Source organism: Dromaius novaehollandiae, chromosome 2 (genome assembly GCF_036370855.1).
Source record: "Dromaius novaehollandiae isolate bDroNov1 chromosome 2, bDroNov1.hap1, whole genome shotgun sequence".
Lineage (NCBI taxonomy): Eukaryota > Metazoa > Chordata > Aves > Casuariiformes > Dromaiidae > Dromaius > Dromaius novaehollandiae.
Window position 1 is genome coordinate 134,426,672 of NC_088099.1, and position 22,469 is coordinate 134,449,140.

Genomic DNA, 22,469 nt, shown 5'->3' on the forward strand with positions numbered 1-22,469 from the left:
CGTAGTGTGTGCTTTGGGGACAGAATGGAGAGAAGCAATGGAGAGCATGAACAGGAGGAATTTTAAGCAAAGTCCAAGAACTGCCTGAGACCTGAAGAGATGCTGTGAGGTGCGACTTGATTCCTACGAAGCCACTGATGTATCCCTGTATTTTGAATTCTCCATATAATGCACGCAAAAGTGTCTTCTAGGACTGTCCTATACCATGGTTGCAGTTCAGCATCTGATTTCATACTCCACAGAAAACAGGCCAGACACCTCCTGCCCTTGGCAGGGGAGCGCTGCTTATTTTTTCATTCATGTTAGGCATCTACCTGGATGGTTTTTCTTCATCCCCAATTCCTCCAGTCCATGTAACAATACAGGTAACAACTCAAAGCCACTGCTAAATTTTTTAAACACAACTTTGCATTTTTGTCATATTTTGGAGAAAGTATGCTGCAATAATCCCATTATATCTGCCCAACATTCCTTTTTTTAAGTATATTTTTTGGATAAAACCTATGAGGACAAATTAGCAGGGTGATATTTCACATAGCTCTTCGTCTTTATGATTCTTTCCCTCACTTAATGTTTCCTGTCAGTTACAAGCTTCCTAGATCAGTACAGGGTAATTTATACATCTGCCCACTGCAGCAGCTGTCTTTTGAAAATTATGATGGCTGGATGCACAGCTGGAGCTACAGCATCAGAACAGCTCAAAGATCTAGAACCAAAAGATTTTTAGAAACAAATGGTTAAAAAAGCCAAAAGGGAACATTCCATTTTCCCATCGTGTAGAGCTTTGAAAAATCCCTTTTAGAGTTGCATTCACAACAGTGACAATCCAAAGAAGCTCCAAGGAAAGTAACACATCAAATTTTTGCCCCAAGTGCTACTAATTCCACATCTGCCCAGTGAAAACCATATGTCTATTTGTGTGTATTTCTGCAACTGCACTTTTTCATTCATTAAGATGAGAAATTGCTTCTTTTATGCAATCTGGTACTATTCATTGTGATGTCTGTTAGCAGGCTTGCTGTTTTTGGCTTTAAGAGTTTTGCCTCTTCCTGTGAGAGGAAAGCTTTTCCCAAAGGATTTAAGTGATTTCATAAAACAAATGTAAAAACAAAGACACTTTTGTTTAAGGACTGAAGGTTTTGTTTTGCTTTAAGGGGGATGGAGAGGGAAGGAAGAGAAAAAGGACACTGATCATCTTCCAATTAAAGAGCAAAAAAAGCATATATCTCTTCTTAAAAAAGAAACTTTGATAGCACAAGCTTGCCATCATAAATAGGCCATCAGCGATAAAGAATACTTTTTCCAAACATGAATTTTGTTCATTACAATTGCAAGCAAACACCTCAAACCATTACTGCAGAAAAAGAGAAAAACACTTCTCTCCAAATTTGAGTGCTTACGTTGTGCATTTCTATGTGCTCCATTTCATTAGTGTCAGTTTCTCCTTTAATTCACAGTCTGCCAAACAAAATAGAGATTTTTTTTTATTGAAATGTGTGGCTTTAAATATGCAAAGGATTTGGGGGATCCACTTCAACTACAACCTGTGAAGCTTAGCCTAATATGCATCATTTCATTTACTGAAATATGGGAGTATAATGCAGGGTGAGGAGAGAAAGCTTGTGCTGCAGCCTTGCAAGAAGTCTAAGCGAGCAGACATTCATGCCTGTAAGTGTCCCCAAAGATTCATACTAATGCATTGTAGAAATCTCATTTATTAAGATGTCATATTCAAAACAGAACTGAGATTCCAGTTTCTCCCTAGTATATATCAGTTAATTATTCTTATTTGTTAGTAAATTCCTACATACTGTATCAAGTTTTATCACAGAGAGGTCTGACAACCACAAGTGATCTTTAACTGGAAAACAATTTCTGTCCAACAACTGGAGAGTAAGTAACCCACAAATTTCCGTTCACATTACCTACCACTTAAGCTTGTGAGGTTGTCACTCACCAGCTATCATTCAACATCCAAAACTGACACACTGGGAGAACTCAACAGCAATATACTTCAGTATTTTCACATCTCAGAAAGGCAAAACAACATAGATAAGAATTTTGCAATTAAATACAACACAAGTGAAGTTATCAAGCTTCAACTACTCATATCTGCATGACTAATTTATAAATGCTAATATTAAATTTGAACTTTTTTAACTGTAGTTTTGAAGCAGTATGTGCACATGTATAGTGACAAGACATTCTTAATCATGAGATTAAAAAAACAGGTCTAACAACTGGGGGTGGACAGGAGGAATAGTCTGTCATATAGGTCATGTACATTTTTAAGGTAATGATGATAAAACATATTCTCATCTGAACGAGTTCTCTACCCAACCATTACTTACAATGATTCTCCTACAACTACATTTCAGCCACATCTCTATGGGAGAATGTGTTTCACTCCTGGTGGTCCACTGAGCTCCCAGATGGGAGCATGCACAGGTAACTCCTCAAAGAAAGACAACAACGTACAAAGGCCATTACAAATCCAAAGATCTGGGTCCACTCATGTATTTGTCTAGTTATCTAAGATAAACTTGCCTAATACTAAGTTGAAGCACTAGACAAAAAGGAGCAGAAAAAAGAAAAAAAGAAAAGATGTTCCTACCAATGGTCCTTTCACAACAGAAAGAGACCCCTGAAGCTATTTGAAACTAAAAAACAACAAACCACCACCATGTGGAAACCTGAAGGTTAAACAGGCCACTGAACATCAGAAGGCTGCAGAACAACTTTCCTTTCCCCCTTCCTTTTCCCACAATTCTTCTCCTTCCCTTTGCTTTGTGTTTGAACAACAAAAAAACCACACAATTTACAGATGCTCATGCCTAAAAGGTTCTCCTGCAGTTTAGCGATAGATATTGCTTTGTTCCTTCCCCACTGTAACCTCCTCCTCATTCAAATAATGTTTTTAATAGTGCAACCCCAACTGGTTAATAGATATCCCACAGTTACATCACGGTGATGAATAAAACATGAGCTTTCCAATTTAATTTGAATGCAAGTTAATGGGCAAACTCAGTTGAAGTGTAATATAAGCATTTCTCCTTCATTTCCCTATTCACCAGTTTGTTCATTCACAGTCTTACCATAATTTTTGTTTTCTCAGTCGCATTCCCCCTCCTGTATTCTTCCACTTCTGGACGTTCTGGGTTTCACCTCCTTCTCTTAAACCACTTTCTCCTCGCTCCAACCCCATTTCTGTACTTCCCAGTCTACGCTTACCATGAACACAGTTCCTCGGCCTATTAACTATAAGAATAAGGATACTCAGGATACTCCTTTCCACTCGCTTGAGCTGCAGACAATACTGGATGCTGTTATCTTCCCTAACCAATAAAGGCTTATAACATTTCCTCCTATTTCTTAATGCAGGCTTTTCCAAGACCTCAAATTGTAACAGGAAATTATTAGAGTGATTTTGTTTTTAAAGAACACAACTATGCACCAGATGTGCTCTGCTCTGATTTGCTAGAGACTGGCTGATTTTAGGTTGAATCTCTCCTTTTTAAGTCTGAAATAACTTATCCACCTTATCCATTAATATTTGGAACTTGAAAACTGTGAAATGAAAGAAACTACAAATGCAAAGCATACCCGTAGTCTCTCTTTTTTAATGATACACCCAACACTCATAAAAGAGTGATAGGAGAAAATGAAAATCACAATAGGTGAATAGCCTAATAATACATGCTAAGAGCTACCAAGACAATAGATTCAATTTTCCCAGGGATTGTTAAATTTTTGATGGCTCAACACAATCTCTTCACATTTATTTCCTGTGGGGAATGCAGACACTTTTTTCTAAAGCAGTATGCATTTAAGCCAAACATTAAAATTCTAAACTATCAAATTTTAGGTAAACTATGCTATAAATGAGTTTGCAACTGCATTATTTCTAAGGAAGTTATGCATCTTCCTCACATCTTCTAAATTAAAAACAAACAGACAAAGCAATGTCAAGACACAGATCTTGCTTTGATGTACAAACACACTCAAAACATCTTATTTTGCAATGATTCCTCTAAAAACTTATCCACAAAATGCCACACTTAAAAAAAGTTCAACTTGAAACTTCCAAAAGTTTGACAGTGCACACAAAGCCCAGCTATAGGAGAGCTGATCATAAATGGGCAGACCTTAACAGAGACAAACGCACTGGCAGAGATCAAATTAAGTCAACATGGCAAAGCCTTCAAGCCACACACACCTTCATTATGTTTTCAATGAGGCACACAGCTCTTCTTTGTGTGGCCAAAGACACCTTCAGAGTTACTGGAGAAGGCACATAACAAGCATCTGAACTGACATATCTGACACTAGGGCCTCAATTTCTTCTTGGTGGGTAGGTCACGTTAGCTTTGCTACAGCTTAGCACCGGAGCCAAACCCGGGGGTGGTCACTACACCTGATGAATGCAGCCATAGATCTCTCCAGTAGGACTGCATTTCACCTACTACGCAAGGCTCTGCCTTGAGTCCCTTCCCAGGTGCTATCTTCCTCTTGGTACTCCCAGGAGCATGTTCTCGAAAGTGCTTTGAGAACTGGCTGTATTTCTTGTTGAGAAGAACAAAAAGCATGAAATCAGACAAAGGACAGATATGGGGGCACACACACTCTGTAAGAGAGCATAATCCTATTTATTTATTTATTTATGCATTCAGGTCAGCCATCCTGACCTCCAGTCTGCACTTCGTTTATGCATTTTCGTTTATGCATGCTTTAATATTTTATGATTTATACTTGAGTCTACTCCATTATACACTTTAAAAAAGCAGCAGTTACTAATGCCATAATCAGGAGTGTTACTTGCTATAAATTCCATTCACATCATGCAACTGGACCACACATACCCCAAACAACAAGCATTTTGCTTCTCATCTCCTTCACAGAAGTGTTTTCTATTTCTGTTGATTAGCAGTCAGGATAGAATCAATGAAGTTATGGTAGCCTGAGCTACCCACACTGCACATTTCCTTACTTTACTAGTCACACAAACCAGGACTTAAGAGAAGTACAGCCAGGAGTGCAGTCAAAATCTGAGAGTTAGGAAACTCATTCTGACTTCCAGTGTACATGCATTCTGACAAAGTCATCCAACTATCCTCCTTTTTATCTAGTTTTTAATCCAAAATTAGAGGTGAGCCTTAAGCTTGTGACCCTTGCTCTTCTCTAGGAATTTGCCCCAGGGAATTTATAAGCAGCTGCTATCTTCCCTCTTGGCCTTTGCTAAGCTACAAAAGCCATGATGTTTCAGTCTCTTGTCTAAACCCAGACTGTTCACGCCCTGTCATCTTTGCAGCTTGGATGTCTCTATTCTTCCATGAGAATCCATCTTTTCCATACACAAGTGACCAGAACTGCATACAGTATTTCACATGAAGTCTCTCTAATGCCTTGCATATCAAGAGTAATCTGCTTGTCTCCACTGAAGATGTCTCACTGAGGATCACCTTACTTTTATTTCACACCCACCCTGAAACAGTCATCCGCCATTTGCCTATGGCATTCAGGCCTTTTCCTCCTGCCTTGTATTAAGGGATGACCTGCCAACTGATAGCAGAGGTGTTCTAAAAGCAAAGTAATCTGCTGAGTGTTTATTAAGAGCTATTTTACTTCCTCTCATTCTTATTGCTTCAGGCATCAAGGACATCCCATTCTTCCTGTGCAGTAACCCAATCCTCCTCAGTGCTGACATCGTTTCCTAACTTTGTGTCATCCTTAGCATGGTCTTATCAAGATGATATTGGTCTTAAGTCAGTATTACAAAGGAAAAAGACCAGGTCTCCAGCTATACCTATCCAAAGTAATAACTCCTTTAGCAATACAGTCAAACAACAATTTCTCCCTTAAGCTGTTCTCCTAAGGTACTTTACCACTCTTTAGGCAATCTCCACACTTCCAATTGAGTCATTTTCAATGTAGCACCACAGTATACACGCATTTAACTGAAGTAGTCTACTCTGCTCCTTTTGTCTAGAAAATTTGGTATTTTATCCAATAATAATATGACTTTAGACTTCTATGACCTAATTTTGGCAAATCCACACAGCATTTTATCCTGTTTTCCACTTATCCTTGTATATTTAATTACTTCTTCCATTCCCAATTTGTTCTGAACTTAATAGTATTCATGGATTTAGACTAAAAAGTGTGAATGGATTTCATCCTCTTCCCCTTTTTAAATAAACAGAAGTATACTTCTTTGGCTATATTGCAATCACATCACTATATCCAACTTGGCAGATAATAAACAACCGTTTTTACCTGACTAATGTTCTGTGCCAACTCTTTCAGAGTCCTAAGACAGAGACTCTTTGCTTCCTCAGTTTGACTGTATTAAGTCTGGAAGCAGATGCAAGATGTACTTTGGTAATTTCCATTTGTTAGTCTATCTTTCATCCACATTCAAATCCTCATCCCCACTGAAAACTAGTTATAACTGGTTAATTTTGGAGGAGTCAAAGCCACACATCCTCACCACCTCACAGCCAACTTCTCTTTTCTTCTTCTTTTTATTTTTTCTCCTGTTTCATCTTAAATTTCTTTGTGCGCTAGGTTTTGTTATCCCTGTGGTTTCTGCTCTCTGATGATCAATTCCCTCCCTCCTTCACTTCCTTCCTTACACGTTTTCAGCTAACTCTCAGTATCTTTTTCTTGGGGCACGGTCTGCATCTTCCCACTTCACAAGTTTTTCCTCCTGCTTACAGCGCAGCTTCCAAGCAGATGTCATACCTTTCATTTAAGACATCCCAAACTTAAAGAAAAAACAAAACAAAAATCTAACTCCTATGGGTCTTCAGTCCAATGGACTTCACAAACTATCTCCTCTAATTCCTTCAATCTTGCCCTTCTGAAGTAAAGCTTCCTTGAAATAAAAGCTCTTTGTAGCAGACATTTTTGCTTATCCTTCAATTTAATTTAAAATGAATCAACTTGTGGCTAATCAACACATGTGCTTAAGGTCTTGTGGAACATAATCCTAATCTAGCAATGAAAAGCAAGATACAGCGTCAGCCACAGAGAGAGCAGAGATATTCCGTAATCAGAGTTCAAAGATATGCTGTCTAGTTCTGTGCAGGCTGTAAATACAAGCCTCAGTTACTAAGCATTCCAGTACAATTAATGGCTAAAAATCTACTCCATGATATTTCAGTGCACCGATTTTCAATCTAATCATGACACTGCTTGGAAACATACCTATGAAAGCACATCTGAAAAAGTTTTCCTTTGTTTGCTAGCGTAGCATCTCAAACACTTGCAACTTTGAGCAACCAAAACACCTTTACATAGGTATGTTTTATTCTTTAAATCAATCAACTAGTTTTTGCCTCATTAAATAAGTATTAGCTCTCCAAAGTTTGAAAGTTCATGTTGCTCTCCAACAAAAAGGAATTTCACGTCCATTGTAAGACTGTGCCCTTACTAAGCATCTCCAGCAGCAACCTGAGATTGGACACTTCCAGCATGTCACGAGACTACAAGGAAGGTATGGAGTGCACTGATGGCTAAGTACTAAAGTAGGACACAAAGCACCATTTTGGCAGGGTGACAGGGAATGATCTCTGTATGAACTCACAAAACACTGTTTATCTCTTAGCTTTAAATTACGATACAATTTTCCTTACACAGAGGTACTGTGGATTGCATGAGCACAATTTAGGCCTTCTTTACAACAGATTGAATTTGGTGGTATAACCTATCTGATACATCACAGCAGTTAAGTTGCATTAAAGGAAAAAAAAAAACCACACACACACACACACACACACACACACCCCGCACGCATATTACTAGTATATCTATTGCAGCACCAGCCTGCTATCTCCTGCCCAAAGAGGTCAAAACCCACAAAGGGGAAACTCAATATCGACACACAAAATATCAACGAAAGTGATAAGTCACCACGTAAGATGGGGCCCTTGCCAGGGAATGCAGCTCTGCCCTATGTCCCTGAAGTACAGCACAGTACACCCTGAAGGCCCACTGGCAATCTCTGTGCCCACCTTGCTTGGCCATGGTTAGCAGTAGGCACATCTTCCCAGTGGCCACACAGGACAACACTGGTGCCTTCTACTTTCATGAGCAGTCTCACTAGCTCAAGTCAAGCATTTACAGAAATGGGACTTTATTCAGCCATTCTCCAAAAAGAAGATACAGTGCTGAAAACTCCGCAAGCTTCACAAAAAGCTATTCACTGTATTAGTCAGACACAAATAAATAATATACCACTTCTTTGCTCTGAAAGTGTTTACAATTGTTTTGTGAGTTCCAGGCCAATTTAGTACAAGTGCGTGGTATGGATTATGCTGATGCTTTTATAGCTCCAAGCATTTTTTTAATAATTAGGACACAACATTAGACAAGTCAAGCTGTACACCCACCAGGTACCGCACACCAAGAATGATGTTTGGCCTTTACAGACAGAACCAAGAACAAGTTGTTTGAGAAAACATTATTACACATTCATACTTACATGCCATAATAAGTTATAAATGATTTAATATAGTATTGGGACAGAATTGACAGTACAGGCATTTTACAGAAGAGGGAAGTTGAACTGAAGTGACCTTTGCAAAATCACCCAGAGAATTGCAGACTGACAGAGAGAATGAGTATGTAGAGCTAAGTGATAAGAAGTTTTAAATTTAAGTTACACATTTTCTTCCTGCCTACAAAACAATACTTTTGTCCTTTTAAGCACGAAGGAGATATTTCATTCTGTCTTAAATATCCAAATGTAACAACTGCAGGCTCTAAATAAAAGCAATAGTAGGGATCAACATACAAATTACCCATGAATTCAGGTGTAAATAAGCTAACACTATGATGGCACAGAAGTTAAATCACCAAGGCCAGCTCTTTGAGAGTTTTAACCTTCTCCTCTGTCCTGTGAGCTCGCATGTATATTGGGACCTAGGACACATGAACACATACAGTGCCGTACAACTAAGCAATTTCATTGCTTTCCCTTCGTTTGAGGGATTCATCTGAACAAGGGAAGAGGAGAGAGAGGGAGGGAGAGGAAAATAAAAAAAAAGTGAATGACCTTTTGGATAAGTCTTCCCTCACATGAAGTTTTTTAGGTCAGACTATCACTTTGAAACCAAACCAGCTGGCAGCCCGGCCCGCTTTCCCGCAGCGCAGCCGTGACAGATGCGCAGCAGCCCCAGGCCCGGCCCAGCGGAGGGGCCATGTGCTCTGCCCTGCAGCTCGAGGGGGCACCGAGGAGAGGAAGCTCACGCTTCTCTTCGGCTCAGCAAAATAACTCCGAGCAGCTCAACAGCCATTACTTTCAGCTCCTTTCTCCCGGGCCATATGTTTTCCCCTGGCGTTAGGGAGGGATTTCAGGGCAGCCAGCCCGCCTCACCACGGACCGACGGCGGAGCCGCCCTCACCTCGGGGACCCCCTGCGGCAGCAGCCCCCCTCCGAAGTCAGGAGGCAACAGGACCCGGCTCCGTTTTCACGCCCGCAGCCACGCGGGCCCGGCGCGCCCCCGAGGCGCCCGCGCGCCCCCGCCGCGGCGGGAGCAGCAGCGCCGCCGCCCGTTCCCCCCGCCCGGCGCAGGTGGACGCCCGGGGCCGCCCCCGCGCAGCGCCCCCCCGCCGCGGCCGCGCTCCCCGCCGGCCCCTTCGCGGGGCAGCGCCCGCCCCCCGCTCCCCGCGGCGGCAGGGGGGATGCGGCGCCGCACCGGGAGCGGGCGGGCGAGTGGCGGGGGGGATCGCTGCGGGACGGCGCCGCGCTGCGCCCAGCCCGGGCCCCGCGCCCGCCCCGCCGGCGCCGCGGCCCGCCGCCGCCCTTACCGTGCGCGCCAGCCCGGCGCGGAGCCGCTCGCAGGGCAGCGAGGCGAAGCGGCGGGCAAGAGCGGGGAGCCGGGGCCGAGAGAGCCGCCACGGCCGCCGGAGGAGGAGGACGAGGAGGAGGAGGCGGAGGCTCGGCGGCGGAGGAGGGAGGGAGGAGACCGGGGGCGGGGGCAGCCGTGTGGCTGGCAGCCGCCCGCCGCGCAGCCGGCGCTTCCTGGCGGCACGCCGCCGCGATGGGCGCGGGGGCCGCGCCGGGCCGGGCCGCCCCCACGGGGCTCGGGCGCGGCGGGCCCGGGCTGGCCGCGCGCCCCCGCCGGTGCCCGCAGCGCGGCAGCGAGCAGCCTTTGTTCGGGACTCGCGCCGGGGGAGCAGGGCAGGGCTGCGCCTCGGGCCGAGCAGCGCGGGCAGCTCCGCTGGAGGTGGTTGGGACCTGTGCTCAAAACCTCGTCTGCCTGTGCCAAGCGCTGCTCCGCGTCCAGCGCTGAAGTCAGCCTGCACGCACTGTCTCAGGTGCCTGTTTACGCCTGAGGAGATGACTGCTGACTCCTCTGCTAAATTAAATTTTTTATTGCAGAGGGTGGAAGGGAGCACGAAGACTGGCTTCTTCGCATTCCGCGCTTTGCAGCAACCAGGACTATAAAGAATGAATTTCAGATCCACCCATGGTCTATGTTAGTTCATGTATTTTGTTTCGCACATTGCCTGGTGATTTACACATCCAGTTGCCTGCTGATCACTTGAAATACCTTTTGGCAAGCACATCTTTTCGGTGTGCCATTGGCCTTTCTGTAAACATCCTCCATCCTCTCCCTCCCTGATTTCAGCTCTTCAGTCCATGTACTCAAGTCAACACTCGCTGTCCCTTCACTCCAGTTATAATAGTGGAAGGGGGAGGAATTTCCTTTGTTCACTGCTTGCTTAGTAAAGAGAGAAACCCTTGTATGAGGACTTCCCCGAAAGGTAGGTAGACTTCAGCTATCCGTATAGAAGGGGAATAAGTAAAGTGGTTCAACCTAGGACCACCTACAAGTGACCATTTAAGAAGCTGGAGATGAAACAAAGCTGGACTGTCCCAGGGTTGTTAAGACCAAGAGTTACTGGGGAGCTCCTTGGCCACGCAGGGCATTTAGCACCAGGCAAAGTCACTTGACCCTAAGGCAACATGCAATATGTTGGCTCACGTGGCTATTAGCCAGGAGCTATCTGTAAGGCCTGTGAGGTGCCTGCTGCAAGGCCTATGCATGTGCAGTGCGGGGAAGAAGGGTGCATGCAGGACTTGGGCCCTTCACTGCGGCTGACAAGGAACCTCCGCTCCCTGCATATACCAGCATGGCTGAAATGGAGACGGGGAAATAAAACCTGTGACTAGAACCCTGATTCCTATAGCCATCATGGGGGAAAAAATATACATTTCTTTCATTTTTTATTTACAAAGAAAATAAGGAAATGGGATTGGTAGGCTCCTGAGTGTTAAGAAGAAAGTCTGAAAATAGAAAATAGCGTAGAATAGCCTGTCCGAGCCATCAGGAAGCTTTAAACAAAGCCAACGTGCTAGAGGCATAAGCTACATCATATATCCAAGGTATTGCCAAGACCTACTCGCTGCTTTATTCACTATGGGCAGAAGCCAACCCACCAACCCCGTACATGATGCTGAAGGGAGTCCCGGCCACACAGCGGGACGTACATTTGTCACACATTCAATGCACAGGCATCCCTCCTCATGTGACAACCTGTAGAGGAGATGCTGGCATTTTGTGCTTCGTTCTTGAGACTGGAGGAATAGCCATATGTAGCTCATCTCCATCTGCATGACAAGTTGGATGGCCTGTCCTGGTCAAAAGAGTCGCTGGCCAAAACAGAGGCTTAACAATATTTTAATTCCAGTTCACTGTGCAAACATTTTTAAAAGCTAGATATGCATACAGCCCCTCTGTTGTGTTCTTGCTGATGAAACAAAAGCTATCAAGCTGTTTCTTACACTACTAACTGGTAACTTTTTCACTCCCATGCATCACATGATGGATAGCTTTATTAAATTATGCCACACTGTGCAGCTGCTGCCTCTGAGAAGGAGCATGGAATAATACAATTAATGCCTCACCTTTTAATTTTAATATAGCTATTAAAATGTGATCTTCAGTCTCACCATCACGATCAATGACAACTTAGCCACTGTCTCAGACAGATGACCAGCTCATTAAAGCAGCAACTACAGACCTCCCAGCTGCTCAGCAAAATAAAGATCTTAGCTGATCATGAACACCTATGGACTTCATCATGTTCCAAATCCTTTTAATAAAAGCCAGCACCCTGGCCACAGGATGACATCTGGGGGCATGTTAAGTCATCATTCTTCTACACAGGCCTTTGCATTTTGAAATGCTGCATCCCAAGCAGCTCTTGATTAAAAATAATATCTAAGGTGAGAATCTGATTCCATAAACATGCACATACCTGATTAATCTCATCTGCTTTAACAAGGATACTCAACAGGAGTAAAATAAAGCCTGTGCATAAGAAGTTAGGCTGTCTGGAGCTAAGCTAAGAAACTTTGGAGGTGAACAGAAAATTACCCAGTTCCAGTCTTATTTTTTTTTACACTTACCTAAGAACAAGTAATTATAAGAGGGATTAATCTTGTAAAAACATGCAAAATATTTTGCAACTTTCAAAGCTTGATGAGCTACAAAATTTATAAAACCCAGATACTGATCATAACTGCCAAATTTTTTTTTCAGAGTTCCCCTGAGCAAAACATGCATCCATAATCTATATTCTTACAAAAGAGCCCAAGAATATAGTATTTGTAGTTCTAATCAGCAGGTTTACTCAGAAACAGCTGACACTATTTAAAATAAAATTGTATTAATTAACAGAGGTTCTCAAGGTCCTGTTCTAATAAACACAATGTACTGGTGAAGACAAGCTCTGTCCACCTCAAATGATGCGTCACTATTGCTCACACTGATTGAACCTGCCATCCACAGTGAGTCTTCTTCTCACATCTGCTTCTAAACATAAAGCCTGCTTGCTTGCATTGATAGAGAATTTCAGCTGCATTTTGACATTCAATATGCCATTTGCAAAGAAGCAAGTTCTGGATCTGTCCTGCTTGTGTAAACTTATCTATAATGGTCAAAATGCATTTCAAAATTCAGACTCATGCCTGAATTACATAGCAGTTGTACTGAATTAACCATAGTAACTGAAGTACTGACTGTTGCAGCTTTCCACCCTGCCCGTCTGCTGGGATGGGGATGAATAGTGAGATGTATTTACTCTTGAGTCCTTTCAGTCTACAGCCCAGGAGGTGTGAACTGGAATCAGCAGCAGCCAGTGTTAATGTGCCAAGCTGTAACCTGCAGCAGCTATGCTGACAACAAGCATTTTAGTATACTCTTCAGTTAAATCCACAAGCGAGAAGTAAATGGGATTTTCTAACAGGCAGCCTGTTCTGCCTACTCATCCCACTTCAGCTACGCCTGCCAAGATAGAGGTGAGATGGCTGGAGAAAATAACTGCTTTAGCCGTTGCAGCTGAATCTGCCCACGACTGTGCATCATCTAGCTGCATGTACACTAAACAAATCTTTCTGACCAATATTTCACCAAAAAAGATTGAGTTTTCCTTTCCAGTTCCCCAAATGTCCAGCTGCTCTGACAGACAAGATGGTGCAGGACTCCGTAGTCTTGCTGGAGGACCTGCATTTGAACACAGGGAAATATTTTTTCCCTTAAGAAGCTTTGATTTCTGTAGGAAAGTTGTGTACTCTGTGAGCAATGTGTTATTAGGGGCTGTTAATGCTGCAAGTATTTAGTGTGCTGGGAAAAAGTGTTTTTCCAGTATTGTCTGAACTGTGAGGCCGATGGCAGAGGAGAGCTTGTAGAGTTACGCTGGCTCTCGAGTGCTATCGTGTTGAAACCAGAAACGAGCCAGTGACTCTCTTCACCGCTCCCTGAAGTTCTCAGCCCTACGTAAGAGGACTCCCAGTTGTCTTCTCTCCATCACTGTGTTCTCCTCGGCAGCTTGAATTTGGCTATATTTAAGATCCAGCACAGGGCGTTAGTTTTGTTCTTCTCTACTATCACTTTGGGCCTTACATATTGAGGTTAAAGCTGTGTTGCCTTTCCAGTGTCAAAAGCTGTGTAGCCCAGCCTACATGGGGAGCTGAAAGGTCTGAGGACATAACTATTTCATTTGACCTGTTGCCTCAACCCATGCAGGCAGAGGAACAGAGGCACGTCTGCTCCTTTTCCCTACACACACATACTTTGGGTACTTACATCCATTAAAGCTGAGCCAGACAGATATCAGTTCTTTAATTAGGCTTGTCCTTTTAAGTGCCCCATGAAAATTATTATATGAAATACTATATGGTTGCCCAAGAACAAATGAGATATGATTTTAAACACCCTTTATTACTAGCATTGCATAAGCAGTCTGACAATCAAATCTAACAGTTTGTTATCATAGTTGCAATCCCTTTGGCTTAGCAGCAACGAGATGAATAGCATGTCATATCTGTTCTCAGCAAATAGCTGCTTGCCTTTGTAAACAAAACTGTCTAGTCTGATTCTCCATACACATTTGAAAATTATATCCATTGGTTATGTGTCCTACATCATATTTAATATGCTACCAGTAGAATGTTACCTTCTTGGCACTTTTATATGTCACCAAAGTCATAATATTGTCAAATAACAAGTACCTTGGAAACTACAGCTTGACTTAACTAATGTCTCATACAGACTTCTGATGAAAAACGTGCTTATGATCTAGTTTACAAACATTCAAACCTAGCATGTAAATGCACTCCAAGAGTGATTGCTTTGATTACTCCATTAAACAAGAATCATGTGATCTTATAGTAGGTGATGACATACTTATTTTAGTCCTAAATCAGTTATAGACAGTAAGAACTTTTAGCTACATCTCTGAACATCCTAATTGCTTTCTATCTGTATACCTGTTATTGCAAAACACCTTTACAATAACAACAAGTATTTTAGTATACTCCTTCTCAGTTAAATCCATGAGCAAGAAGTATATGTGATTTCCTGGTAGTCAGCCTGCTCTGAAGTGTAGAGCCCTATATTCTCATCCCAGTGCTAGCATTTTACTTACTGGCTGGCCTGGAGGAATTCAGTTCAATTCTTTGCCTCAATTTAACTGTATATAATATAATAATAATATTACTTACTTCACGGAGGAGAGTGAATTAGTGTGCCCTGTGCTCTAAGAATATAGAGTGAAATATGAGCTTAATACTGTAATTTCAGACCCTCCCTTTGGCATTTTCATGTTCTTAAAGTTTATTTAATCTGCATAATAAATGCAGAACACAACATTGATAGTCACTGACATTTTTAAAAGTAACAATTCACTTTTTATGATTTTATATGGCAAAAGTTGTGTTTCTGTCTCTTTAACAATGACAATATCTTAAAACACTGATATTTACAATATTGTAATTTTGTTGATTTCACTTACAAAAGTAGTCCCATTTTTTCATATAAAAACATCTACCACGCTAATTTTGACATTTTATGTTAATGATTTGTAATAAAGTAATGTCATTTCAACAGAGAGTTTTAATTAGTTGCCAGTAACACAATATAGCCCTTTGTAATTACAAATTTTGTATGTGAGGAGAGCCGTCTTGTTCTCATTATGGGGACTAAAACCGCATAGCATCCCATTTCTCATTACTAGACCAGAGGAATGTAGGAACACAGTAATGAATACATTAGGGAATTGCATATAATAACAGAATCAATAGCAGATATAAAATGTGATGACACTAAAATGTGAAGCAAAATTTATTCATAGAAAGGCCACCACCCTACTTTTGTCTTCACATCATACTACTGCTTTCTTGTTGTTACACAGCCCTTGGACCCCAGGGTAGGTCTTTCTTTTCTTCAACTAACCAGGCAAGGCTGGAGGATGGTATCAGGTGAAGACTGGACCAGGAAGGGAGAAAGGAGCAGTTCCTAAAACATGCAATAACCACTAGGGGAGAGTAACTAAGGGAGCCGTTTACCGTATGTTGCATGTTGCATTTATCGTCTGTCTAGCTCCTTTAATTACCAAGAGCTAGAAAATTCAAGAATAACAGATTTTGATCAATATTGTCAAGTTTGAATGAGTTATGTTCAAGCCAGTTGGGTTATAGTGTGGATATCAAAGTGTGAATAAAATAGAAAGCTGGCCGCCACACTTAAGACATAAAATTCTGTTCAAGTTCTCAGTGTTACTACGGTCGATCTGCTTTTATTTCATATGTTGTGTGCAGAACCAGTAAAGAAACAGCATGGGAAAAACAACAAACCAAAATGCCTAATGTTCTCAAGAATTAAAAATGACTTGGATTGGTAAACCCTTAATCCAGACAACAATGTTTACTGTTCTGAAAAAAACCTTGCTATAGCCCTTTCTATAGGTGTGTTTGTTTACTTATTTTTTCTCAGCAAAGAGGGTCAGTTTGGCAATGATCTCAGGCGTGGTTAAGGAAAAGGAAGGGATATAAAAGATGAGTGCAAAATGAGTTAGACATAGAAATGAATAATTTATTATTTAAACAACTATGATATATCAAAATAAAGATAAATTAATCAAAATGTTTATTTCGTGGTATCTGTTGTATTTGTACAATTGTGTAAGTATGAGGACAGACCAGTTACACCGAAGTGCTTGCAATCTGAGTAACACACTAACGTAACATGTGAAAATCTTGACCAAAGGCTGAGGTGTAAGATTAGACACAGGAAACCTTATGTTGTCTTTGTTATGCAGGGTTTGTTTTTTTCCCCCTTTTCATTAAAGCACTTTGTTAGAAGGAGCAGGTGTCACTTCCTCAGGCACTTCAGCTGCAAGAATCCCTGCCCTGAATCAGCTCTTTCCCAATTTTTTTTCCAGTCTTCAGGAAGAAGGGTCCAGAAAGCTGATGATTTTAAGTTGCATGAGAGGTTGAACTTCCCTTTGGCTTCTAGCAATGCTCTCACACCCTCCCTAAGACCCAGCTGGCACAGGATCCTACCAGGATCCGAGCTGAGTCCGATTAACGTCCCTCTACAGTAGGGCTATCAGAGAGAGGTTATTTAGAGCAGTTTTGCGGAAGATGGAACTAGCACACCTTTTTCTTTCTCACTTGGGTTCTCCACCAGGAGCAGCTTGGCAGGCACCACAAATGCATCGTGCCTCCCTGGTACTCACGTGCAGTGTCACTCCACCGGAGCTCCCGCTGTGCTGCAGGCACCACTTCCACCCAAAGTCCAGGTCTCAGGAGTGCAACAAATACCCCACCAGTGGTAGAGGAACATTAAAAAATATCAACATATGTTATTGCACTGGAGTTGCTCAGAAGGTAATTTGCCACCCCAAAGTTGCTGGTAATAGTTGCATGGCTCCTACTTATATAGTGCATATGGGTAATGATTGCATCCCTTCATCCACTGGCTAATCTGAGAGCTTCTTTGACAGCTCAAACATGAAAAGATTTTGTTATTTTTTGAAATGTGGGGGAAGAGGTTTTATACTTTGGGCCAGAGAGTCAGCTTTTTGTGGATGCGTACATTGGAAGCGACAAGCAATGAATAGCTGACATCAAGCATAAGTAACTTTTGTATTCTGACATTGGTATGTTATTCTTTAAAAATCCATTCTATAAATACAGTCTACATTTGTTAGCTTGGAAGCAGAGAAAGGCAATGAAGGGCAAAAAACAGAAGAGAGAAATGAATATCCAAAAAAGTAGAAAAAAGCAAGCAAAAGAGAGCTAATAGAAAATGAGGAAGAGGGATTAAAGAATAACACACATAAAATTTGGTTTAAACTGATATAAAGTTGCAAGAAAGCAGAAGAGAAATTGAGCATGAAAGTACAAAACAACAGATCAGGAAAAAAGTAAGAAGAAAAAGGTGTTTGCAAAGTTATTCTGGACTACTCTATGTAGTCAATAGTGACTCCGGCATCCTATAAACTAAGGACCCGCTTTTGCAAAACAAGCATGTGGTGAAGTCCCATTGATTGTGAGACACTCTATTTTGCAAGTTAAAAAGAGTATTTGCGAAGATACTTTAAATATCCAGCATGAGTGGGTAGGGCAGTGGGTATGTGCAGTTTAGAAGCAATTTGGGTGGTGATGAAATCATGCTGTGAGACAAATGTTATGTTTAACCACCATAGGAACAATGTAGTCATTTCAGCAATAAGAGAATTATGCAAGGGAAGAAATTTGAATGAATCTGTGGGGCTCTTTAAATGACTCCAGGAAAGCTGATTACTTTATTTTCACTTGGACTTTCTGCTTTTCTTGGTTGATTATCTGTAGATATAGAAACGGTGATGAGAGAAAGAAGCTTTAAGGTGGTATGAACTTACTCTGTATTCTTTCTTCACTCAGTGCTCATTATTTTCTTTGAAAGCAGGATTAGATGTAATCTAGCAGGGAGAAAATCTATACATTCAGTGAAGTATTATTAGAAGGGAAATACTTTACATTACATAACCAGAAGGCAAAGATGGAGGGGACTTCTAAGACAGGCCAGTGGCTGAAACAGAAGATCAGCTCCAATGTGGTGATCTGACTGTCACCCTCAGACAGCACTTAGAGATAAAAGACTTGTCAGATAAAACATCACATCAGTCAGCACGCTTTTTCAAAAGGTACTTACTGAACTTCAAAGTAAAAGTAAAGGTAAAAGTATATGAGTCGGCACATCTAATATCATAAATCATGGAAGAGCCATATTGTCCATCCATGAGAAAAAATGCAGGATTTTCATACTATGTTATAGAAGTGGAGCCTCAACTGCCTATTTTCTATATTTGAATGCTCTATGACTTTCTCAATTACACTGGAAAAAGCCGTACATTAAGTTTTTAGAAATGGCCGTAATTTAAAGTACCTGACTAAGGATGAAGCAAAGGCTTGGTACCTTGAGGTAGTGCCCGCACACAGCTCCAGTCCAAGGGAGCCGCAGGTGGTAAACTGCTTTGAAAAAACATATGCTAGTGTTTACAAAGCAATAAACAGGAACGCTACCTTTGAAGAAATGTTTTCTGTGCTTCTGTTCCTAGCATTGAATAAATATTTATTATTTCCTCAATTCGCAAGGCCTCTGCAAAAATAATATGATAAAGTTTGTAAATCTCAGGGAGATCTTGGATGGAAGGCACTATATACACTTAGCTACTTAGTATTATTATTATATAGATTATTAATATAGATACGTTATATGTATTATTATAATATATATATATTTATTATATAAATTAGATTATCCAGAGGAGTATATTGCTTATTTGATTGTTATCCAAAGTGATATAAGAATTTATTTTACATCAGAGATTAGTTGTAGATATTTTGTAGAAATGGCAATATCTTATGGAATTATCTGAAAAAGTGTGTGCAAAATAACTATAAAAAGAGATTTTTGTGAGGAAAGGAATGCTATGCAAAGGTATCGTGTGGTGTTATGATAATGTTACAGAAACTGAATGTATAGCTTACAAGAAAGCCTTGGCAATAAAAAAAATCATTTTTATTTATTCTATCTTTTTCAGAGTTCCTGGAATTACTCCTAAACTAATTCCCAGCTTTCCAAGTTGGAGATGTTTTATTAATGTTTCCATATACTGGGATATATTATACTTTACTCACGCACCCATTTTCCATTAACAGGAAGATGATTTTATACATTTATTTAAATAAAACAATGGGAACTATTGGTGCATGTGAAGAAAGACAGTTCTCATATTTTACACCCTGTTACAAAAGCCCTAACACACTTCACAGCTGCAGCAAAATCACTATGCAATATTTAATGGCATATTGTCACTGACTACACATGGAACTTTGCTTTCCATCATGGTTCCTATTTTTATAGTGTTCATTGCAGGTACTAAGCACAGCCTCGGTTCAGAATAACATCCCTTTTCAAAGATGCCCCAAACAATTCATTTTTAGTATGTGCTCACAGCAATGGACCTCAACTAGTGCCCAAATATTTCTTTGAGTTTTGACCAAGTGTATGTAATATTTATAATCTATTAAAAATCCAGATGAAACACTCTTAGGGCTTTGGAAGCTGTTTGTTTATTTGGTGTTAATGCTGCAGATTTTAATTTAAGCATATGTTGAAGAGGTACATTCAACTTCAAATAGGTTCTGTGCTGCACTAAGGAAAGTTTTTTCAGTGATATATGAAATAGTTAAGAAGGTCGCATACAGCTGAATCTAAGGAGAAAAATAAACAAACATTCTTGCCTATTAAACTTTCTGAATTCTATTTACTATATGCCTTAGTATATTATGCTGTATCTCAGTATCTTTGTATAGTTTTACAAAACTGTTATTAATATGTTTTATTCATAAAAGAAAGTGACAAAACTATGTTGCCGATCTTCCTGACTCAGTAATAAATCATTACTTGTTTGTTGTACTATTATATGGATTTTCAATAATGCAGAAGCAAACTTGGATCCTAAGGCAATCAAAATATCCACATAAAAGATCTATTCTCAGCCAAAGGGACCTCAAATCTTTTCAACATGCCCAATGCCTGGGTAAATTCTCTGGAAGTTATCAATCGTGTGAGCGTCATAGGTACAAAGTTGTTCTACAGGAACCCTGTGCACTGCTGGGTAAGGTCATCATACTTAGCAAAAAAGATAGCTCCATTTTGTACGGACAAAATGAAGGATGCTAGGAAGAACTTGTTCTGTCTTTTGTCTTTTCATAAAATTTGAGCTTGATTTGTACCAACAGCTACTTTGTTTCACTGAAACAAATTTAAATATACCAGCCAGGAGATGCTGGTGCAACTGTCAGGTGTATTGTCTTTAGTCCCCTGTGGAGTTTAGAGAAGCACCAAGCATATAATATTAGAATGAATAATAAGCAGGCCTAAAACATTTATTGGCACTTCAGTAATTCCCTTTCTTGAGCAAAAAGGAATTAACATTGCAGTATTACTGTGTTTTGTGCCTTCATGTGGTTGGCTTGATATCCTATTAAATCAAAATACAATTGTTTTGAGGAGATAGGGGTCTGAGTTACAAAGGGCAGTTCCAGACCTCGTTCTGAATCAGATGCAGGTCTCAGTTATAATTACTTCCTAGTCAGAAAACAAAGAAGCTGAAAGTCATAAATATTTTTTGAAAAACAGATTATTGGCAAAAAAGAAACTTTTCATGTCTGTAACATTATTATAAGGCTAAATAGGTGACTTTTAAAGAAAGGATAGAGATCTTCTTTTCTGATATTTTAAGCTATTGGCATATTTCTTACTTTGTATGAATTTATATCTCTTTTGATTAATAGTAATAGTAGCCATATATTTTAAGTATCTCAATATGCTCAGGTGGTCTAGACCAAAGGTGCTGTAAGCAGCACTGTGTCTCCAGCCAGCCAGAGTGCTGCCCTGAGGGGAATTTACCCAACTATTAAAGAATAATAGAGCTTTTATCCTATTTACCTTTTGCTCTATGTCCTCTGCACCTTTGTTCTGGAGACACCGCGTTTTAGTGGCTTTAGTGCACAGGCAGACACCCAAGAATGAAAGGATTTACAAGTGTCAAACTTGTTTCTGCTTGCGGTGCTAAGCAGGAGTCTAGTCCTGGCGGAATTACTTGCTGCCACATGGCTCTGCTCTGCGTGCCATCCCAGGGGGGCAATTTGTCCGGCAGTGGTGGCACAAATTAAGAAGAATAGAAATACTGAAATCAGTCACTGACTTTGGCACTGTAGGTAACACCTCTTCATCTGTTCCGTTACACCTTTTAGGCTGTTCCATTTTTTGAGTACATTCATTGGAAGAAAATAGTCTTAATATTGAATAAAAGAAGCTATGACTTTTTTCAATTTTCATTTTCTGCTTTGTATGGTAAATATAGACTGTATTAAACTTGAAATATCCTTTTGCTAATAATAAAGGTTGTTCAAAACGCATTTAGTCCAAAGTTAGAACCATTTATCTCTGAATTACTGTTCCACATTATGCCAAAAAATGCTACCGTTCATAAGAAATCATGTATTATAAACAATTATCCTCCTAGGCCTCATGTGACTTTATGTGAAAGCAGCTATTCCCTCTGTGTATTCTCTCACCCTTCTTGCCAGATGGTAATCTTGACATTTTGAAGGATTTCTTTTTTTAAAACCTTCAAAGTATTTTGCACCATTGGATGTATAAGAAGGTTTGCTGACTTTAAATAATCCATATTTCTAATATTGAGTCTTTGGCTTTACATACACCACTAACAAGGAGAGTGATGGGAAACTGTCTCCACTTGAATTAAACTGGATCATTAGAAAGCTGATAAATGCAAAACTGCTTGAAATACTATGTAGTCAATAAAAAGTAAATACAATTTAATTTTTACACAAGTTAGTACTATTTTTGTGTTTATTTTTCCTGCCCAATAAACCTGTCTCAATGGGCTACGGAGTATATTTTACTCCACAGACAGTTAATGCAGGGCAGCTTTGAGGTATCATCCCACAAAATAATGTGAGTTTTTATTGTCTTGAAGGAGAGAATAGAACAACCCCTAGGAACACACTTAATCAGATATAAACCCACTCTGCCTTCAGGGGAGTCATGTTTGGTAATTTGCATAAAGATTTCTAATGCTAGAAAGACTTTGCAGGT

The 22,469-nt window shown here is 40.5% G+C and overlaps 1 protein-coding gene across 5 annotated transcripts in view; it reads right to left on the bottom strand.

The window, feature by feature from the left end:
• Positions 1-9,977, bottom strand: part of FAM110B (family with sequence similarity 110 member B) — a 116,811-nt gene extending 106,834 nt beyond the window's left edge. For all 5 annotated transcript variants that reach the window (XM_064507515.1, XM_064507513.1, XM_064507514.1 and 2 more), the window contains exon 1: positions 9,811-9,977. The gene's annotated coding sequence lies outside the window, so the exon portion shown is untranslated. The remainder of the gene's footprint in view (positions 1-9,810) is intronic.
• Between the last annotated feature and the right edge of the window lie 12,492 nt (positions 9,978-22,469).